Here is a 17,030-nt window from a genome sequence, read left to right as displayed (position 1 = left end):
TTTTTAAATGTATTTTAAATGCTTTTAAAACAAAATGTATGTCTGTATGCATGAATGTCATCTTTAAAAGAAATGTAAAATGAATGAAAAAAACGAATGGGTGTAAATGTAAAAAATGTAAAATCTCTTTCTCTCTTTCTTTCTCTCTTTCTCTCTTTCTTTCTCTCTTTCTTTCTTGCTGTCTTTCTTTCTTTTATTCACATGTGGTGATGATGTAGACAGCAGCAGGTTGTTTCCTGGGAGCATGCAGCTAACCAGACAAGTGTGGTGGAACATGTCCCTATGCCAGGACCTTCTTAGCAAGCCAGCCAGCCAGCGAGTCACAGTTGTAGTTACCCAAGGCACCTTGCACAGCATAGCAGCTTGGCATGACTATTTGTAAGACGCACTCCGCCAGTTTATGTTTTGTTTTTGGTGTTATGTGTGTGTTTTTGCTTTGTTTTGTTTCCTCCTGCTTAAATTGCACATATCCCCTCTGGAAGCAGCAGCCCGTTTTTTGGGGGTCTGCTTGTGCTTGGAATTTTGCACCCACCTTTGAATCCCCCTGTGCTGTCCGGGCTGGGGGGCCCCGGGCAAGGGCCAAGTCGCCATCGCTTCTCGGCCTTTTGGCTAAGATCAAGTGTAGTATCTGTTCTTATCAGTTTAATATCTGATACGTCCCCTATCAGGGGACCATATATTAAATTGATTTTTGGAATCGGGAGATGGAACAGGGGCTTGCTCCGTCCACTCCACGCATCGGCCCGGTATTGCAGTACCTCCGGGAACGGTGCACACCTTTCTCTAACGTTGGTCAAAGTCAGATCTGGATCTCTCCTGTGAGCATTTTGTCTACCCCTGCTGGAGGGAGAGTGCCAGTGTTGATGCAAGTTTTCCCGCCGTTTTACTTCTTTTTTTTTCTTTCTCTCTTTCTTTCTTTCTCTCTTTCTTTCTCTCTTTCTCTCTTTCTTTCTCTCTTTCTTTCTTGCTGTCTTTCTTTCTTTTATTCACATGTGGTGATGATGTAGACAGCAGCAGGTTGTTTCCTGGGAGCATGCAGCTAACCAGACAAGTGTGGTGGAACATGTCCCTATGCCAGGACCTTCTTAGCAAGCCAGTCAGCCAGCGAGTCACAGTTGTAGTTACCCAAGGCACCTTGCACAGCATAGCAGCTTGGCATGACTATTTGTAAGACGCACTCCGCCAGTTTATGTTTTGTTTTTGGTGTTATGTGTGTGTTTTTGCTTTGTTTTGTTTCCTCCTGCTTAAATTGCACATATCCCCTCTGGAAGCAGCAGCCCGTTTTTTGGGGGTCTGCTTGTGCTTGGAATTTTGCACCCACCTTTGAATCCCCCTGTGCTGTCCGGGCTGGGGGGCCCCGGGCAAGGGCCAAGTCGCCATCGCTTCTCGGCCTTTTGGCTAAGATCAAGTGTAGTATCTGTTCTTATCAGTTTAATATCTGATACGTCCCCTATCAGGGGACCATATATTAAATTGATTTTTGGAATCGGGAGATGGAACAGGGGCTTGCTCCGTCCACTCCACGCATCGGCCCGGTATTGCAGTACCTCCGGGAACGGTGCACACCTTTCTCTAACGTTGGTCAAAGTCAGATCTGGATCTCTCCTGTGAGCATTTTGTCTACCCCTGCTGGAGGGAGAGTGCCAGTGTTGATGCAAGTTTTCCCGCCGTTTTACTTCTTTTTTTTTCTTTCTCTCTTTCTTTCTTTCTCTCTTTCTTTCTCTCTTTCTCTCTTTCTTTCTCTCTTTCTTTCTTGCTGTCTTTCTTTCTTTTATTCACATGTGGTGATGATGTAGACAGCAGCAGGTTGTTTCCTGGGAGCATGCAGCTAACCAGACAAGTGTGGTGGAACATGTCCCTATGCCAGGACCTTCTTAGCAAGCCAGCCAGCCAGCGAGGCACAGTTGTAGTTACCCAAGGCACCTTGCACAGCATAGCAGCTTGGCATGACTATTTGTAAGACGCACTCCGCCAGTTTATGTTTTGTTTTTGGTGTTATGTGTGTGTTTTTGCTTTGTTTTGTTTCCTCCTGCTTAAATTGCACATTTCCCCTCTGGAAGCAGCAGCCCGTTTTTTGGGGGTCTGCTTGTGCTTGGAATTTTGCACCCACCTTTGAATCCCCCTGTGCCGTCCGGGCTGGGGGGACCCGGGCAAGGGCCAAGTCGCCATCGCTTCTCGGCCTTTTGGCTAAGATCAAGTGTAGTATCTGTTCTTATCAGTTTAATATCTGATACGTCCCCTATCAGGGGACCATATATTAAATTGATTTTTGGAATCGGTAGATGGAACAGGGGCTTGCTCCGTCTACTCCACGCATCGGCCCGGTATTGCAGTACCTCCGGGAACGGTGCACACCTTTCTCTAACGTTGGTCAAAGTCAGATCTGGATCTCTCCTGTGAGCATTTTGTCTACCCCTGCTGGAGGGAGAGTGCCAGTGTTGATGCAAGTTTTCCCGCCGTTTTACTTCTTTTTTTTTTCTTTCTCTCTTTCTTTCTTTCTCTCTTTCTTTCTCTCTTTCTCTCTTTCTTTCTCTCTTTCTTTCTTGCTGTCTTTCTTTCTTTTATTCACATGTGGTGATGATGTAGACAGCAGCAGGTTGTTTCCTGGGAGCATGCAGCTAACCAGACAAGTGTGGTGGAACATGTCCCTATGCCAGGACCTTCTTAGCAAGCCAGCCAGCCAGCGAGGCACAGTTGTAGTTACCCAAGGCACCTTGCACAGCATAGCAGCTTGGCATGACTATTTGTAAGACGCACTCCGCCAGTTTATGTTTTGTTTTTGGTGTTATGTGTGTGTTTTTGCTTTGTTTTGTTTTCTCCTGCTTAAATTGCACATTTCCCCTCTGGAAGCAGCAGCCCGTTTTTTTGGGGTCTGCTTGTGCTTGAAATTTTGCACCCACCTTTGAATCCCCCTGTGCCGTCCGGGCTGGGGGGCCCCGGGCAAGGGCCAAGTCGCCATCGCTTCTCGGCCTTTTGGCTAAGATCAAGTGTAGTATCTGTTCTTATCAGTTTAATATCTGATACGTCCCCTATCAGGGGACCATATATTAAATTGATTTTTGGAATAGGGAGATGGAACAGGGGCTTGCTCCGTCCACTCCACGCATCGGCCTGGTATTGCAGTACCTCCGGGAACGGTGCACACCTTTCTCTAACGTTGGTCAAAGTCAGATCTGGATCTCTCCTGTGTGCATTTTGTCTACCCCTGCTGGAGGGAGAGTGCCAGTGTTGATGCAAGTTTTCCCGCCGTTTTACTTCTTTTTTTTTCTTTCTCTCTTTCTTTCTTTCTCTCTTTCTTTCTCTCTTTCTCTCTTTCTTTCTCTCTTTCTTTCTTGCTGTCTTTCTTTCTTTTATTCACATGTGGTGATGATGTAGACAGCAGCAGGTTGTTTCCTGGGAGCATGCAGCTAACCAGACAAGTGTGGTGGAACATGTCCCTATGCCAGGACCTTCTTAGCAAGCCAGCCAGCCAGCGAGGCACAGTTGTAGTTACCCAAGGCACCTTGCACAGCATAGCAGCTTGGCATGACTATTTGTAAGACGCACTCCGCCAGTTTATGTTTTGTTTTTGGTGTTATGTGTGTGTTTTTGCTTTGTTTTGTTTTCTCCTGCTTAAATTGCACATTTCCCCTCTGGAAGCAGCAGCCCGTTTTTTTGGGGTCTGCTTGTGCTTGAAATTTTGCACCCACCTTTGAATCCCCCTGTGCCGTCCGGGCTGGGGGGCCCCGGGCAAGGGCCAAGTCGCCATCGCTTCTCGGCCTCTTGGCTCAGATCATTGTATGTGGCCTGCCCGCAGCTTTGATTTTCAAGGGGAAGAGAAGGCGAAGGCATGGCGGAGACTGCAGTAAAGCCCCCAGGACCTCGTCTGAGGAACACGATTCGTTTATTGAAGAAAGAAGGAACCCCTGCAATGACGAGGAACGATTTTGTTAACCAAGTGCTGAACAGGATGAAGGTGGATTTCGATGAAGTGTTCTGTCTCCAGGATTTCCAGGCAAGAGGAATTTTTGATTTGACTTTTAAATCAGAAGAGTATTGTAGATGTGTTTGGAAATGCATGAAGAACAATGAAGAGAAGAGGCCTTTGTGTTTTTTTGTTTTGGAAGCGCTTTTTAGACAAGAAGTAAGAGTGGTGAATGTGCATATGTACAACCCGTTTGTGCCTGCGGAGGATGTGTCTACTTTTTTGGGACAATATGTTAATGTGGTTAGGCCGCCAGAGAAATGTTTGGATGAGTTCGAGATGTGGAATGGCACTTGGAGGGTGTGGACGAGGTTCCGCCCTAGTGAAAAGGGGTATGAGGGGGTGAGGCATCCGCCTTCCTCCTTTTCGATTGGATCGAATAGAGGATTTTTGTTTTATTTTGGACAGCCTGAAGTCTGCAGGAAATGTAATGAAATGGGACACAAGGCTGAAGAGTGTAAGGACTTGTTCTGCAGGAACTGTAATAAAAAGGGGCATAACACGAAAGACTGCAAAGAAAAGAGAAAGTGTAATTTGTGTGGGAGTGTTAATCATTTGTTTTATAAGTGTCCACACAGGGCCAAAAGCTATGCTGGGGCTGCTGGTGCGGGGAGCGGTGAGGAGGACAGTGGTGATGAGGAGGACAGCAGTGATGGAGTGGACGGAGCGGAAAGTATGGAGGTGTCTGGAAAGAAAGGTGCAGAGGATAAAGGTGGAAAGAAGATGACTGCGGAGAAACTAGTTACAGTGCCATCGGCTGAATCCGGGAAGGTGAGCGAGTCTGTGAAGGGGAAGCAGCAGAGACAGCCTGCGGAGAAAAGGACAGCAGAAGAAGCGGGAGTGAGGGAGCCTGTTATAGAGTCTGGGAAGGAACAAAAGAAAGACTGGGCTGATCGAATGGAAGAGGATGAAAAGCGAAAAGAGACTAGTGGGAAAAAGACGGATAAAAAGTGATAAATGTCTGGTTTTCTTTTTGCTTATTATTTTATGTAATAGTTTTTTTGTTTTTTTGTGGAAAAAGTAAATGACTTAAAAGTTAGAGGAAATGATTTGCATATATGGAAATTTGTTTTGTAAATGTGGTTTTGAAAACACTGTGAAAAAGGAAAAGAAAGGAAAATGGATAAAAGTGTGAGTGAGGATGTGAGTGTGAATAATTTTGATTTTGGTGAATGGTTGAAATGATGACTGTTTTTGAATTTGTTGATTTTTGTGTTGAATAATATGCATATATGTTAATTGTAAATGTGGTTTTTGATGTAGAAGAAAAATGTATACGTTTTTGTGTTGTCTTTCTTTAAGTGTAATAATTTTGTGTTGATTTTTGTATTGAAATATTGTTTTTGTTTGATAAGATTTAATAAAAAAAAAAAAATCTGTTCTTATCAGTTTAATATCTGATACGTCCCCTATCAGGGGACCATATATTAAATTGATTTTTGGAATCGGGAGATGGAACAGGGGCTTGCTCCGTCCACTCCACGCATCGACCCGGTATTGCAGTACCTCCGGGAACGGTGCACACCTTTCTCTAACGTTGGTCAAAGTCAGATCTGGATCTCTCCTGTGAGCATTTTGTCTACCCCTGCTGGAGGGAGAGTGCCAGTGTTGATGCAAGTTTTCCCGCCGTTTTACTTCTTTTTTTTTCTTTCTCTCTTTCTTTCTTTCTCTCTTTCTTTCTCTCTTTCTCTCTTTCTTTCTCTCTTTCTTTCTTGCTGTCTTTCTTTCTTTTATTCACATGTGGTGATGATGTAGACAGCAGCAGGTTGTTTCCTGGGAGCATGCAGCTAACCAGACAAGTGTGGTGGAACATGTCCCTATGCCAGGACCTTCTTAGCAAGCCAGCCAGCCAGCGAGGCACAGTTGTAGTTACCCAAGGCACCTTGCACAGCATAGCAGCTTGGCATGACTATTTGTAAGACGCACTCCGCCAGTTTATGTTTTGTTTTTGGTGTTATGTGTGTGTTTTTGCTTTGTTTTGTTTTCTCCTGCTTAAATTGCACATTTCCCCTCTGGAAGCAGCAGCCCGTTTTTTTGGGGTCTGCTTGTGCTTGAAATTTTGCACCCACCTTTGAATCCCCCTGTGCCGTCCGGGCTGGGGGGCCCCGGGCAAGGGCCAAGTCGCCATCGCTTCTCGGCCTTTTGGCTAAGATCAAGTGTAGTATCTGTTCTTATCAGTTTAATATCTGATACGTCCCCTATCAGGGGACCATATATTAAATTGATTTTTGGAATCGGGAGATGGAACAGGGGCTTGCTCCGTCCACTCCACGCATCGGCCCGGTATTGCAGTACCTCCGGGAACGGTGCACACCTTTCTCTAACGTTGGTCAAAGTCAGATCTGGATCTCTCCTGTGAGCATTTTGTCTACCCCTGCTGGAGGGAGAGTGCCAGTGTTGATGCAAGTTTTCCCGCCGTTTTACTTCTTTTTTTTTTCTTTCTCTCTTTCTTTCTTTCTCTCTTTCTTTCTCTCTTTCTCTCTTTCTTTCTCTCTTTCTTTCTTGCTGTCTTTCTTTCTTTTATTCACATGTGGTGATGATGTAGACAGCAGCAGGTTGTTTCCTGGGAGCATGCAGCTAACCAGACAAGTGTGGTGGAACATGTCCCTATGCCAGGTCCTTCTTAGCCAGCCATATACTCTGGCTTCTCTTCAGTTCGAATAAATCTTTCTAAGACTAAGGCTTAGAGGGTAGTGGCATTGCCTGCTCCCTCCGAGGGTCTGTGAGAGGTTTGTTCGGGTGAGGAGGAACAGAATTTTTTTTATTTTTGACTGGCTTTCTTCAGCTCGGCAACTTTTTGGAAGACTAATGCTCAGTCTGGTTTTGGCTTGCCCAATCCAGGCCGAGGGTCTTTCAAGATTTTGTTGACTGTTGAGAGCAGTTTTTTCTTTTTCAGGCGGTTCCAGTTTTTTTCTTTTTCAGGCGGTTCCGGCTTTTCCAGACGTTCCTGGAGTTAGAGAGAAGGAGGACCTACCATCCAGACGACCTTTGAGGACCCTTTGATGACCTAGACGACCTCATCCCCAGCCCTTGATTGTAATCGAGATCCAGACCGAGAGAGCAGCAGGCGCCCAGCAGAGGGCGCCATCTGGGAGGAGCAGAGGGCGGCCCCGGACCCCGAGGAGGCGTCACAGCCACGATTCTTCCTACGTGGTCTCGGTGCCAAGCAGCGCCCCCTACTCCGCCAGGGAAGGACACCGTTCACCTGGGGAGGGGGTCCCTCTTGCGAGGCGACCATCTCCTCAGGGACTAAAGTAATAGTTCCTTCAACTGCCCAGATTTGCTGCTTACGTTGTCTCTTTTCCGTAGAGAGAGACAACCCGGACGTCCAGAGGCTTCTCCCACCCCAATCGGAGGAGCCAGCTGAAGGATGGCGTTCCGGCCAACCCAGGAAACCAGGAGGCACAATGCGGTGCGTTTCACAAGAAACAAGCAAGATGAAACGGAACCAGGACTGACGAGACTGGAGTTCAGCCGGACCATTCTTCAGAGGGGTATGGGTTTTTCCCCTTCTGACTTGAATTGTTTGGTGAAATTGCCAGGGCTTAAGGAAGTGTTTGAGGTCAGTTTTAGGAACCCCCAAAAGTTACAAGAAATGTGGTCCTTTTGGGGGGAGAATAAATATCTCGCTCCATACAAAGAATTTTGTGTGGATGCACTGACAGACAGAGAAATGAAAGTTGTTACTGTCCAATTTTTCAATGAGGCTGTTAGCGACTATGATATTACAACATGGCTTAACCGCTATGGGAGGGTGTCATCAGAAGGGAGGAAAATTACAGATGAAGATGGGGTTTGGACAGGAGCCAGAAAGTGGCTGGTACGCCTTAATGTTGATCCATCGGGCATTGGAGGCGTCCGCCACATTCCAAACTCCATAGTGTTAGGGCCCAACAGAGGGCTGGTATTCTATAATGGGATGCCAAAACTCTGCAGGAAATGTGGGGAATTAGGACACCTGACGGCCGCGTGTACTGTAGTCAAGTGCAGGAACTGCGGCGCCCCCCACGAGACCAGCCACTGCAGAGAAGAGAGGCAGTGCAATTTGTGTGGAAAGAAGGGGCACCTGTTTAAGGACTGCCCCTCTTCCTATGCCAACATGGCCAGAGCCAGCAAGGCAAACATGAACAAGCCTAGGCCTGAGCAGGAAGAGGGAGCAAGTAACAAAGATCAGTCCACATCACCACCAACAGTATCCAAGACCCAGACTCCAGCACCACCATCATCACCAGCACCCCCTCACCCCCCCGCCCCCGAGACATGTCCCGTTTTACGAGGACCCCTTCCCCCAGCCCAGAGAGAGAGTACAACAGCCACTCCACTAGCTCCTCCAGTAGCTCCTCTGATGCAGAACACGAGTCAGGGAGGGAGCCCGGACCCAGCAGCGGCCCCCCCCTGAGTAGGGCCCTCTCAGCGCCAGCACTCCCCCTCGGCTCTCGTTATGACGCCATAAGGATTGAGTCCGTGGGGGAGGAAAGCAAAAGCGACAGTGAAAGTGAGAGTGAGAAGGAGGGGAAGGGAGTGAAGAACCAGCAGAGGGTGGGGAAAAGAAAGGGTAGAGACGAGGGGGGGAAAAGAAAGAAGATCAAGATCAAAGACAGCAAGTTGCAGGTGGCCCCCATAGATCCAAAACCAGCTAATGTCCACACAAAGTCCCCAGTCTTGCCCTCGCAGGCAGAGACGGAGGCGAGTGGGACGGCTACACTGCCGCCTAGTGGGCAGGTAGCAGCCAGCCAGGGCATCCCCAGCCAGCCTTCCCAGTCGTTGGCACAAACCCTAGCACACCTCGCAGAAGAGGTGTTCACTAATGCACCGAGGGAGAGGTCGGGGTCAACACCTTCCCTGACCAGCAGTACCTCTGTAGCAATGACCCTCTTCAAGCGAAGGGCCTCCCTTCAAAGCATCCTTGACCCCCTCCCTTGTATGGGCAAAACCAGGGGCCCCCTAGAGGTCCTCCTAGATACAGCACTGGAGGACATGGGAATACCCCTGGACGCGGTAAGCCAGAAGTCTGCTAACAGCTCCAATTCAACAGACGGTAACAGCCAAAGAATGCTGTCTGTCATAACCCCCCCCCAGGACAAAGCTGACCCACACGTTCCGAGGGGCCCTGAGCAAGTTCCACCAGACTTACCTTGTGGGGAGTTGAATAGCCCCAACAACTCCACGTACTGTGCATATAAAGACGGTGCCTTCTTGGACGAGGCAGCAGTGAGTACCTTCTCAGGGGTGATGGGAGTTGCAAATAAGCCCAAGCCCCCTCGAAGCAAGCGTAGAGCTAAGAGTAGGAAGAGTGTCCCGACCTCCCAATCATAGTCGCTATGGGGTGGACGCAGCGACTCCTTTTCTTGTTAGCTACCCTGATGGCCCTGATATGTGTGTCTGTTAATGTCAGGAGCATCAGGGAGACACAAAAAAGATTTGATGTACTAAACTATCTAGCTAACTTGAAAGCAGATCTCATCTTTCTGCAGGAGTGTGGTATTTCGTCGAGCCCTGATTATAGGGACCTGAAGGAGAGTTGGACCCTGGGGGACTCCTTCTGGTCGGGCTCCAACATAGCCAGAGCCGACGGAGTAGGTATCCTGTTTAAAAACCCATTTATTACCTCCCGCAGCAGCAGGGAGGTAGAACCTGGTAGAATTCTGAGCGTGGATGTGACATACAACAACACTCCCCTCAGACTGGTCAATGTCTACGCACCCACTAACCAAAACGAAAGAGTTCAATTTTTTCCACAGCTGCGTCCACTCCTGCTGGGGAACGTACCCGTCATCGTGTCAGGTGACTTCAATTGTGCTCTGAGGGACGTAGACCGGAGCAGGCCACGCAACGACCGCTCTAGTAGAGTTTTGTCCTCCGTAATATCTGATTTCTCCCTGTGTGATGCAGGTAAGGACCTGGTGCCTCCCTTTACCTGGGTGAGCTCATCTGGGACCTCCTTCTCCCGTATAGATCTCGTCCTGCATACCAGCTCCCTTACAAAGACGGCAGTAGACACCCAGGCCGTCTTCTTCTCTGACCATAGGCTCCTGCAGGTAACATTGCAGGTCCCTCAGACCTCCCAGATGGGGTCAGGGGTTTGGAAATTAAACACCTCCTTACTCGATGACCCCTCCATAGCTGCAGCCTATAAGAGCAGGCTTGTTGAGTGGACCACTTTGCGTGACCTATTCAACTCCCCTATAGAGTGGTGGGAGATGGTCAAAATCAGAACTAAGGGTTATTTCATAGCAGCAGGCAAGAGGAAAGCAAAAGAAAGGAGGGCCAAATATAAACACCTGAATGCTGCCCTCCAGCATCTGAGCCTGCTTCAGCTTCGGGGGTTCCCTGTAAGCGACGAGATAGCCCAGACCAAGCTAGATCTTTCAGTGCTTTGTAGGGAGGAACAACGAAAGGTCATGCACAATGCAAAAGTGCAAAAAATGGAGGAAGACGAAAAGTGTACTCGCTTCTTCTTCCAGAAAACGAGGGAGAAGCGGCACTTGATGTCCTCCATGCTCGACAGCAGGGGGAGGATAGTAGAGGATAGTGAGGGAGTGAAAAAAGTGGTAGAGAACTTCTATAGGGACCTATATAACATCAAAGCTACAGATGACACCCTGATAGAGTGGTTCCTGAGCCAGTTGGAGCCTGACTCAGTGCGGGACGACGAGGAGGAGGAGAAGGACCCAGAACTCACGCTGGAGGAGCTCACCCAGGCGGTTAAGACCATGAACACCGGTAAGACGCCAGGTCCAGATGGCATCCCGGGTGAGTATTACCATCTTTTTTGGGACATGCTAAAAGTCCATTTAGCGGAGGTCTACAGAGCGGTCTACAGGGAGAAGCGGTTGGGCCCTTCTATGCGGGAGAGTGTAATTACTCTCCTTCATAAGAAAGGGGAAGTTAAAGATCTACGGAATTGGCGCCCAATCAGCCTCCTTTGCGTGGATTACAAGATACTAGCCAAAGCTCTGATGCTCCGGCTACAAGTACACCTCCCTTTGGTCATTGGCCCCGACCAGGCTTGTGGCGTCCCAGGGAGGTCCATCACGGATATTTTAATGTTAACAAGGGACATTCTGGCTTATTCTAGAGAACGGAACCATCCCCTCTGCCTGTTCAACCTTGACCAGGAGAAGGCGTTCGATAGGGTAAGCCATGAATATATGTACAAAGTGATGGACCAGATGAAATTCGCTCCTGGACTTAGGGAGTGGGTTAAAACCATCTATACAAACATTAGTACCCGAGTCTTGGTGAACAGGCACCTGACTGGTAAAATATCTATCCAGTCAGGGGTCAGACAGGGTTGCCCACTATCCCCACTGCTATATGTCGTGTGCATTGAACCCCTCCTGCAGGCAATTCGTAGGGATACCAATATAACTGGTTTCCAGCTGCCTGGATCCAACGGGGTCCAGGTCAAAACAACAGCATATATGGACGATGTGTCACTCATTTGCACCAACACATCGTCGGTATCTCGGATTAGTAATATCCTTGAGAAGTACTGCACGGCGACCGGGGCAGTGATTAATAAGTCCAAGAGCGAAGTCTACGTGTCTAAAAATTGGCAGGTAGATAGGGAACTGTCGGACATGTACCCTGTCAAAAAGGACAAAATCAAGATTCTGGGCCTCATTTTCGAGAACAATAGCTCGGGGGCCCAGAGCTGGACGGCGGCCATTAACCAGGTCCGTAAAAAGATTGGCGGATGGAGCACAAGATCCTTAACAATGACGGGTAGAGTATTAATAACCAAGTCTATACTGTTCCCCATCCTCTCTTATGTAGGAAAAATCTTTCCCCCAGACAGGACCACCAAAAAAGTGGTGGACCGCATTATCCACCGCTTTATCTGGGGCAGCAAGATGGAGAGGGTAAAACGAGCCACCCTGAGTAAAGCCGACAAGAAGGGAGGTAAGGGGGTCCCGGACGTTGTGCAGCTCACCCGAGTGCAGGGGCTCACGCAAACTATCAAGAACATCCAGGCCCTGGACAGGAAGGTATGTTACATGAATCGTTTCTATTTTGCCACCTGTCTCAGGGCCTTGGGCCTCTGCACTATTGATAACACCGTGCCATACTCCTGGGACCCCCCATTGTATTATAGAACCTTAAGGGACACTATATATAAATTGGGCTTAGATAAAGCAAAATTGGCCTCCTGGGAATACAAGGCTGTAACTAAATATCTTGCCGGTTCCCAGGAAATTGAAAAAGTAGCTACTTTCTCCCTCACCCAAAGCCAAAAAATCTGGGAGAATGTGTCTCACAGCTGCCTCAGTAATGTCCAGAAGGATATAGCATGGAACACCGTCCACAGTGCACTCCCCACTCGAGCGTTCATGTTCAGGAGGGGACTAGCCCAAGTAGAAACATGCCCCTATGCAAAGTGCCGCAAGAGAGAAACACCAGCCCATATCTTCTGGGAGTGTGATGTGGCTGGCAGTGTCTGGCTCTCTGTCTCTGTCTTCCTAAACAGGTTTGCTGACACGGCCAAGATGACCGCTGAGACTGTGCTCTATGGGCCTGCGGGAGGAATCACTACCAGCACAGCTAAGTGCGTTTGGCGTGTCATCAATGTTGTCAAGCAGATCCTGTGGGAAGGCCGTAACGTCTGTGTCTATCACAAGCAGGAGCTAGACACTATCACCACGACCAGAAGGGCACAAACTCTTATCAAGGACTTTGTAATTCTGGACATCCGGACCCTCGGGAAGGACAAGGCCTGCGCGGAGTGGAGGATCGCCGGACTTCAGGACGTGAAGATGGAATAAAGGAAAAAACTGGAACCGCTAGCTCATAGGAGCGGGACTACGGGGCACCGCTAAGCCTTTTATTTATTTTGTCATGCCAGCATTCCGCCCTTTTTAGCTGGCATGACCGTTTTTCAACGGTGCCCTGGTTTTATGTAGTCTTTTTGTTTCAGTTTTATGGACTTTTATTTGATTTACGTTGAATGTTTTATTTGATTTTGTTTTGTTTTGTTTTATGTATCTTTAAGATTTTTAATGTAAACTATTAAAAGTTACATTTTAAGTGTTTTAAAATTTTAGAATTTTAACGCACTGTTTTACACACTGTCCCTTTTCCCCTGTCCCTGTTTTAGTAATATAGTTTTATGTTCACTTTTGAACCTTTTTAGAGAGCACTCCCCGGCCCTCACAAGCACTGTTTTTTTATAGATGGTTCTTTTTTTCCAGTCACTTTTAAAACAGCACAGGTTTTTTTCATGTTGATTTTAATCTGTGTCTGTTTTAACCATGTACAAAGCACAATTGTCTTGGTGTTTTTAAATGTATTTTAAATGCTTTTAAAACAAAATGTATGTCTGTATGTATGAATGTCATCTTTAAAAGAAATGTAAAATGAATGAAAAAACGAATGGGTGTAAATGTAAAAAAATGTAAAATCTCAATAAAAGAGTATTAATATCTGATACGTCCGCTATCAGGGGACCATATATTAAATTGATTTTTGGAATCGGGAGATGGAACAGGGGCTTGCTCCGTCCACTCCACGCATCGGCCCGGTATTGCAGTACCTCCGGGAACGGTGCACACCTTTCTCTAACGTTGGTCAAAGTCAGATCTGGATCTCTCCTGTGAGCATTTTGTCTACCCCTGCTGGAGGGAGAGTGCCAGTGTTGATGCAAGTTTTCCCGCCGTTTTACTTCTTTTTTTTTCTTTCTCTCTTTCTTTCTTTCTCTCTTTCTTTCTCTCTTTCTCTCTTTCTTTCTCTCTTTCTTTCTTGCTGTCTTTCTTTCTTTTATTCACATGTGGTGATGATGTAGACAGCAGCAGGTTGTTTCCTGGGAGCATGCAGCTAACCAGACAAGTGTGGTGGAACATGTCCCTATGCCAGGACCTTCTTAGCAAGCCAGCCAGCCAGCGAGGCACAGTTGTAGTTACCCAAGGCACCTTGCACAGCATAGCAGCTTGGCATGACTATTTGTAAGACGCACTCCGCCAGTTTATGTTTTGTTTTTGGTGTTATGTGTGTGTTTTTGCTTTGTTTTGTTTTCTCCTGCTTAAATTGCACATTTCCCCTCTGGAAGCAGCAGCCCGTTTTTTTGGGGTCAGCTTGTGCTTGAAATTTTGCACCCACCTTTGAATCCCCCTGTGCCGTACGGGCAAGGGCCAAGTCGCCATCGCTTCTCGGCCTTTTGGCTAAGATCAAGTGTAGTATCTGTTCTTATCAGTTTAATATCTGATACGTCCCCTATCAGGGGACCATATATTAAATTGATTTTTGGAATCGGGAGATGGAACAGGGGCTTGCTCCGTCCACTCCACGCATCGGCCCGGTATTGCAGTACCTCCGGGAACGGTGCACACCTTTCTCTAACGTTGGTCAAAGTCAGATCTGGATCTCTCCTGTGAGCATTTTGTCTACCCCTGCTGGAGGGAGAGTGCCAGTGTTGATGCAAGTTTTCCTGCCGTTTTACTTCTTTTTTTTCTTTCTCTCTTTCTTTCTTTCTTTTTCTTTCTCTCTTTCTTTCTTGCTGTCTTTCTTTCTTTTATTCACATGTGGTGATGATGTAGACAGCAGCAGTTTGTTTCCTGGGAGCATGCAGCTAACCAGACAAGTGTGGTGGAACATGTCCCTATGCCAGGTCCTTCTTAGCCAGCCATATACTCTGGCTTCTCTTCAGTTCGAATAAATCTTTCTAAGACTAAGGTTTAGAGGGTAGTGGCATTGCCCGCTCCCTCCGAGGGTCTGTGAGAGGTTTGTTCGGGTGAGGAGGAACAGAATTTTTTTTATTTTTGACTGGCTTTCTTCAGCTCGGCAACTTTTTGGAAGACTAATGCTCAGTCTGGTTTTGGCTTGCCCAATCCAGGCCGAGGGTCTTTCAAGATTTTGTTGACTGTTGAGAGCAGTTTTTTCTTTTTCAGGCGGTTCCCGTTTTTTTCTTTTTCAGGCGGTTCCGGCTTTTCCAGACGTTCCTGGAGTTAGAGAGAAGGAGGACCTACCATCCAGACGACCTTTGAGGACCCTTTGATGACCTAGACGACCTCATCCCCAGCCCTTGATTGTAATCGAGATCCAGACCGAGAGAGCAGCAGGCGCCCAGCAGAGGGCGCCATCTGGGAGGAGCAGAGGGCGGCCCCGGACCCCGAGGAGGCGTCACAGCCACGATTCTTCCTACGTGGTCTCGGTGCCAAGCAGCGCCCCCTACTCCGCCAGGGAAGGACACCGTTCACCTGGGGAGGGGGTCCCTCTTGCGAGGCGACCATCTCCTCAGGGACTAAAGTAATAGTTCCTTCAACTGCCCAGATTTGCTGCTTACGTTGTCTCTTTTCCGTAGAGAGAGACAACCCGGACGTCCAGAGGCTTCTCCCACCCCAATCGGAGGAGCCAGCTGAAGGATGGCGTTCCGGCCAACCCAGGAAACCAGGAGGCACAATGCGGTGCGCTTCACAAGAAACAAGCAAGATGAAACGGAACCAGGACTGACGAGACTGGAGTTCAGCCGGACCATTCTTCAGAGGGGTATGGGTTTTTCCCCTTCTGACTTGAATTGTTTGGTGAAATTGCCAGGGCTTAAGGAAGTGTTTGAGGTCAGTTTTAGGAACCCCCAAAAGTTACAAGAAATGTGGTCCTTTTGGGGGGAGAATAAATATCTCGCTCCATACAAAGAATTTTGTGTGGATGCACTGACAGACAGAGAAATGAAAGTTGTTACTGTCCAATTTTTCAATGAGGCTGTTAGCGACTATGATATTACAACATGGCTTAACCGCTATGGGAGGGTGTCATCAGAAGGGAGGAAAATTACAGATGAAGATGGGGTTTGGACAGGAGCCAGAAAGTGGCTGGTACGCCTTAATGTTGATCCATCGGGCATTGGAGGCGTCCGCCACATTCCAAACTCCATAGTGTTAGGGCCCAACAGAGGGCTGGTATTCTATAATGGGATGCCAAAACTCTGCAGGAAATGTGGGGAATTAGGACACCTGGCGGCCGCGTGTACTGTAGTCAAGTGCAGGAACTGCGGCGCCCCCCACGAGACCAGCCACTGCAGAGAAGAGAGGCAGTGCAATTTGTGTGGAAAGAAGGGGCACCTGTTTAAGGACTGCCCCTCTTCCTATGCCAACATGGCCAGAGCCAGCAAGGCAAACATGAACAAGCCTAGGCCTGAGCAGGAAGAGGGAGCAAGTAACAAAGATCAGTCCACATCACCACCAACAGTATCCAAGACCCAGACTCCAGCACCACCATCATCACCAGCACCCCCTCACCCCCCCGCCCCCGAGACATGTCCCGTTTTACGAGGACCCCTTCCCCCAGCCCAGAGAGAGAGTACAACAGCCACTCCACTAGCTCCTCCAGTAGCTCCTCTGATGCAGAACACGAGTCAGGGAGGGAGCCCGGACCCAGCAGCGGCCCCCCCCTGAGTAGGGCCCTCTCAGCGCCAGCACTCCCCCTCGGCTCTCGTTATGACGCCATAAGGATTGAGTCCGTGGGGGAGGAAAGCAAAAGCGACAGTGAAAGTGAGAGTGAGAAGGAGGGGAAGGGAGTGAAGAACCAGCAGAGGGTGGGGAAAAGAAAGGGTAGAGACGAGGGGGGGAAAAGAAAGAAGATCAGGATCAAAGACAGCAAGTTGCAGGTGGCCCCCATAGATCCAAAACCAGCTAATGTCCACACAAAGTCCCCAGTCTTGCCCTCGCAGGCAGAGACGGAGGCGAGTGGGACGGCTACACTGCCGCCTAGTGGGCAGGTAGCAGCCAGCCAGGGCATCCCCAGCCAGCCTTCCCAGTCGTTGGCACAAACCCTAGCACACCTCGCAGAAGAGGTGTTCACTAATGCACCGAGGGAGAGGTCGGGGTCAACACCTTCCCTGACCAGCAGTACCTCTGTAGCAATGACCCTCTTCAAGCGAAGGGCCTCCCTTCAAAGCATCCTTGACCCCCTCCCTTGTATGGGCAAAACCAGGGGCCCCCTAGAGGTCCTCCTAGATACAGCACTGGAGGACATGGGAATACCCCTGGACGCGGTAAGCCAGAAGTCTGCTAACAGCTCCAATTCAACAGACGGTAACAGCCAAAGAATGCTGTCTGTCATAACCCCCCCCCAG

General features: G+C 48.5%; 7 non-coding genes and 1 pseudogene across 7 annotated transcripts; all 8 read left to right on the top strand.

Moving 5' to 3' along the window:
• Positions 1-589: 589 nt before the first annotated feature.
• On the top strand, positions 590-780 carry LOC131738905 (U2 spliceosomal RNA). Its single transcript, XR_009330073.1, has one exon. It is a non-coding gene; the product is annotated as a U2 spliceosomal RNA (small nuclear RNA).
• A 598-nt stretch (positions 781-1,378) lies between these two features.
• Positions 1,379-1,569, top strand: LOC131738904 (U2 spliceosomal RNA). The gene has a single exon (XR_009330072.1). It is a non-coding gene; the product is annotated as a U2 spliceosomal RNA (small nuclear RNA).
• A 598-nt stretch (positions 1,570-2,167) lies between these two features.
• Positions 2,168-2,358, top strand: LOC131738267 (U2 spliceosomal RNA). Its single transcript, XR_009329831.1, has one exon. It is a non-coding gene; the product is annotated as a U2 spliceosomal RNA (small nuclear RNA).
• Positions 2,359-2,957: 599 nt separating this feature from the next.
• On the top strand, positions 2,958-3,148 carry LOC131739262 (U2 spliceosomal RNA). Its single transcript, XR_009330430.1, has one exon. It is a non-coding gene; the product is annotated as a U2 spliceosomal RNA (small nuclear RNA).
• Positions 3,149-5,300: 2,152 nt separating this feature from the next.
• On the top strand, positions 5,301-5,492 carry LOC131738403 (U2 spliceosomal RNA). Its single transcript, XR_009329946.1, has one exon. It is a non-coding gene; the product is annotated as a U2 spliceosomal RNA (small nuclear RNA).
• Positions 5,493-6,090: 598 nt separating this feature from the next.
• On the top strand, positions 6,091-6,281 carry LOC131738903 (U2 spliceosomal RNA). The gene has a single exon (XR_009330071.1). It is a non-coding gene; the product is annotated as a U2 spliceosomal RNA (small nuclear RNA).
• A 7,082-nt stretch (positions 6,282-13,363) lies between these two features.
• LOC131738791 (U2 spliceosomal RNA) lies at positions 13,364-13,518 on the top strand (annotated as a pseudogene).
• A 583-nt stretch (positions 13,519-14,101) lies between these two features.
• Positions 14,102-14,292, top strand: LOC131738902 (U2 spliceosomal RNA). Its single transcript, XR_009330070.1, has one exon. It is a non-coding gene; the product is annotated as a U2 spliceosomal RNA (small nuclear RNA).
• Positions 14,293-17,030: the final 2,738 nt, after the last annotated feature.

Source organism: Acipenser ruthenus, chromosome 10 (genome assembly GCF_902713425.1).
Source record: "Acipenser ruthenus chromosome 10, fAciRut3.2 maternal haplotype, whole genome shotgun sequence".
NCBI lineage: Eukaryota > Metazoa > Chordata > Actinopteri > Acipenseriformes > Acipenseridae > Acipenser > Acipenser ruthenus.
Note: the sequence above shows the minus strand (reverse complement) of the source record. Positions and strands in the feature narration are given on the sequence as shown.